Here is a 4,933-nt window from a genome sequence, read left to right on the forward strand (position 1 = left end):
GTGTGTGTGTGTGTGTGTGTGTGTGTGTGTGCGTGCGTGTGTGTGTGTGCGCGCGCGCGCGCGGGCACGAGCGTGATTCTACACAGGACGCCTAATGCCGTTCGCTCTGTAGTTGTACTTGGTATTCTGTCTACTGTGATGGCCCTTGTACATACATGGAAATCTCAGCAAGAAAACGTCAAAGCTGCATATTCATTGTAAGAGTCTGAGCCATGAAATATATATCTGCATGTCTAAGTTAGTTGTCTGAAATTCGTTCTCTGACTTCCAGATTTGTGGTTTACTGACAGAAAAATTCCTACTTCTGGCGTTTAAATTACCTATTTTTACTGTTAATCTGTGGTGAGGTATGATACGGGATTAATATTGTATTTATCTATAATGGGTACAAGTAGATCATGCAGTATATTATATGTTTGTGTAATATGGCTAACTGTAATACGTGTCGATTATCCAGTTGTGTCGCCTACCCATCTGACTTGTCGTTAGAACCTACAGCTAATGTCATTCTTAGCTCGCACGTCTACACGCGTCCGTCCACTCCCGCTCTTGAGGCCAAAAGGCTCAAATTGGTCTTAGTTCCGCCCACTTCCTCTTCCGGTAGAGCCTCTCAGATATTGACGTCACTGACCCTTTCCTTCCGGTTCAGATCATCCCCACACGCCACCTGATCTCAATGATCACTTTCTCACTTCACTTCATGTTGGAATTTGCCAATCACCTGGGCAGACGTCTCACTCGCTGTGATCTCCACAGTGATGGAGCACCGCTCGCTTCCTCTCCTCCACTTTCGTCGACCGATGAAGCAATAATTATGCAAACATCCAAGACATGATGCAGCATTCTATTCACAGAGACATTATTTCTAGACATAACAGCCGTTACTGTTTCTCTGTTCTACTGAGATGTGCAGCGTGCCGTTGGGGGATTGACCCAGACTTCATCTACCTTCACGAAGGCAGGCTCTCTCTCTCTCTCTCTCTCTCTCTCACACAAAGTTTTGTGATGCTGTACGTGGGAGTCGCCATTCATACCCGAATATCGCTCAGTATGGCACGGACTCCTCAGCCTGTCCTGATTGGGGTGGTATATTGTATCAAAATATTGCTTCCAGTAGTGAGATGCGCCATGCCCTTGACCATGCGATGGTGTCTTTCCACGATCCCATTTCCACTTGACCTGTATACTGCTCTGAAGAAGCGTGCGACTGAAACAAATAAAAGAATAAAAGAATGTGGGGGTGAGTGTACGATAGTGGTGATCAATGAGAACGAGTATTTAACATCACATTTAATGTCATGCATACTTCAAAATTAGCCAGCATTTCAATGAGAAATGCTAGTAATTCATCTCCATTTTGGAGAAGACTACGTGTGATTGTAAAATTACGAGAGACTTTACGAACTTCATTCGATGTTTGGTGGTATGGAATGAGATATAAGATGCACATATAAGGTGAGGTGACTTATACTGGGATTTCTTTAATTGTATGTTCATTAGATTTGTAAGTATTGGTTTCTGTGCACAATAAATTTGAGTTGTACTATACGTATACATCTACAGATACCCTTATATAATTTATACAACTTGCGTCACACGTCTACACATTTGCGTAATATGAATTCAATGATGACCATGGTGAACTTGTGGCACATAAAAGCGCTCGTGTTTATATCGCTGGCGAGCGATAATCATCCGTTACAGCCTCTGGAACTGCCAGATCACGTGATTTCGGCCTTCCTTGGCTTTATCAATGACACACGACCACAAATAGACATAGCAGCCGATTCCCCCGTCAGTGATATGTATAGAATCTCAGTGTTTATTCAGGTACTGGTGTCGCAAATAGCTAGTCGCAAATAGCCAGTCGCAAATAATTAATAGCGACAGAAGTAGTATTATTACCAAAAGGCAATATTTAGCTCCACTTGCACCAGTTGTTGTGCCAGAACAAGGTAGACTTTCTGTGTTATCTACAATATGAGAGTCCATACCAGAGGTTCTCCCGTGGTAAATAAATATCTCGTACATAAATAGGAACCACCTTATACATATTAAAAAGATAATATATTAAAGCATTTCAGGCATTAAAACATACTTGATGCTTTGCATTATATATTTTATAATCAATTTATAAAGCAAAACTACTGTCTTAGTGTACCAGATGGATCTTAGTATGAAATATTAAATGTATCAATACTCTGGACTAAGTAATCATTTTTGTCTTTTTTTATAAAGTTCTTTCTAAATATTAACAAGTAATGTTCGTTAACCGCTTCAACATGGCTGTCTGTTCGTACAGACTTTGCTGCAATTTTTTAACCCCAAGAGGACATCCCCTCTAACTGGTTAACGATGCACAGCTGCATCTGATATACTGCGAGCAGGGGAACGAACTTCTACCACCTTCTAGCGATGGGATCAGCACCAGCAAACTCCTACAACCTTCTAGCAAACGGACAGCCATGTTGAAGTGGCTACGAACATTACTTGTTAGTACAACCACTGTGTTGATCTCTTAGGGAGATTTTGAACTAGCATTTTTGCTTGTTTCTACATACTTTTATGCGTGAAATATTTCTTATTCTGAGAAAATTTATTCCATTAATTTTATATGTGTTTGTGTAAAAGTAAGAGCGACCGGGGAAATTGTGTGCCTGCACGCGTTCGTGTGCACACGCACACACACGTGTGTGTGTGTGTGTGTGTGTGTGTGTGTGTGTGTGTGTGTGTGTGTGTGTGTGTGTGTGTGTGTGTGTGCGCGCGTTTACATGTGTTCGTGTGTTTGTGTGTGCCGTATGTGCAATGATATTCTTGCTTCGCTTCGAAAATCAAACGCGAGAACAAGTTAGTTATTCTTGAAATGTGATAAAGAAGTCGATACAACTATTCCTATGCTTAATGTTTGAAATGGTATAAGTCAAACCATTTAAGAAACAGCTTGTAATAAATGACTATATGTTCATTGATAATGTTACAGAACACTGAACATCTCTCAGGCAGGCTGATGGAAGATAAGTTAAATGTAGTATACGTTTCAGTCTCATTTTATTTACGTCTGTTACATACCTTTGGAACATTGTTCTATATTTGTCTTAATATATTATTTTTTGTCTTCACAATCTAAACTAAAGCAAATGCACAAATATGGCATTTTCATTATTTAATATGTTAAAAATAATTCCTTAAATATTTCAACTTGTAATCAGTATAGATATAGTTTTTATATATTTTTTATACTTGTGTTGGATACAGGTGGATTCATACAATTGACATGGTCGTCACCATTGCTCTTTACGTGATTAGTCTTTATTGAATAACTCTATGTAACAAATGTTTTAATTTTTTTTATTTTTATGTTTATTTCTATTTTTATCTTATTTATTTATTTTTTGACTTTGGTCAGTAAGTGTTGTTTCCTATTTGCTTTCATTTAAAATCAAAGGAAATGACTACTATTCCCTTCAAAGTTTACTTTTGTGACCTAGATATCAATGTTTTGAAGTTGATCTATTTTATATTACATTTTAGACAGATTCAGCGCTGAGTTGCTGAAGCAGAAACAGCATTATAGCAAATATTCTGCTCAATACCGAAGATTTTCTTGTTAGTTGCCTGATATTAACCACTTCAGCATATCACTTAGTGGTTGACAATATGTGCATCTCTGATGATGAGCATTTTTTCTTATAAATCTACGTCTTGGACTGCATTACAATGCTTAGTATCACGCTTTTGCATTAAGAATTTAATTCTCACTAAGTTCTATAGATTAATGAAATATGTTAGAATATTTCATTGATTTATTCTTGTCTACCTTCTAAAGCCTAAAATTCTTTCCTTCTAAATGTTCGAAATGGCGGTAAGGAAGAAGTATCCTCACACCAGAAACTTGCCTTGAATGCTTGCAACAGAGTGGATCGGCTAAAAGTACATTTGACCTCAGAACGAAAAATGCTGACACAAATACTATAAGACAGTACGTCTGACGCTATAACAATTCTGCCAGTTCTCCAACCTAGACTGTGACTTTATCAATCCCTAAACGGAGAAAAGTAAAGTTGACCTCTGCGGCATCTAAAGTCAAAAAGCAGGTAGTTGGAATAAAAAAATGGCAAGATATTTTGTCCGACGCTCTGACTACTTCCATTCCGCTACTTAAGAATCATCATTCTCATCTTCTAAATATAGCTAGACGTTAACATTCACTGAATACGTAGTTATATTGCTTATCTCTAAAATATTTTGATACTGTTTACTATTATCACACCTGGTTTTTATCATTATATAATACATCAACTGTCATTTTCTTACGAAACCTTGCAAGAGCTTATCGTGAAGATTAACAATATCTTAGTAAAATTAATATTCGCTATCGTGATATTTCATCTTAATTATCAAGTCGACATCCTAAAATTAATAATATACTCTTTTACTTGTTTCAGTCATTTGACTGCGGCCATGCTGGAGCACCGCCTTTAGTCGAGCAAATCGACCCTAGGACTTATTCTTTGTAAGCCTAGTACTTATTGTATCGGTCTCTTTTGCCGAACCGCTATGTTACGGGGACGAAAATACATCAGCATTGATTGTCAAGCGATGTTGAGGAGACAAACACAGACACACAAACATATACACACACATACATATATAGGGCGGGCTTCTTTCAGTTTCCGTCTACCAAATCCACTCACAAGGCTTTGGTAGCCCGAGGCTATAGTAGAAGACATTTGCCCAAGGTGCCACGCTGTGGGAATGAACCCGGAACCATGTGGTTGATAAGCAAGCTACTTTATTTCATAAATTGGCCATTAAGGCCTTACAAAGAGGGGACAAACAAGGACAGACAAACGTAAAGTAGCTGCGGGCTGGACACGGACATTAATGAGATGAGGATGATAACAAAAGGTGAATAAAAATGAGAGAGGCACCG

The 4,933-nt window shown here is 38.4% G+C and overlaps 1 protein-coding gene across 1 annotated transcript in view; it reads left to right on the forward strand.

The window, feature by feature from the left end:
• Positions 1 to 4,933, forward strand: part of LOC106884339 (calcitonin gene-related peptide type 1 receptor) — a 130,531-nt gene that overhangs the window by 94,822 nt on the left and 30,776 nt on the right. The gene's annotated exons all lie outside the window — the stretch shown is intronic.

Source organism: Octopus bimaculoides, chromosome 8, assembly GCF_001194135.2.
Source record: "Octopus bimaculoides isolate UCB-OBI-ISO-001 chromosome 8, ASM119413v2, whole genome shotgun sequence".
NCBI classification, from domain to species: domain Eukaryota; kingdom Metazoa; phylum Mollusca; class Cephalopoda; order Octopoda; family Octopodidae; genus Octopus; species Octopus bimaculoides.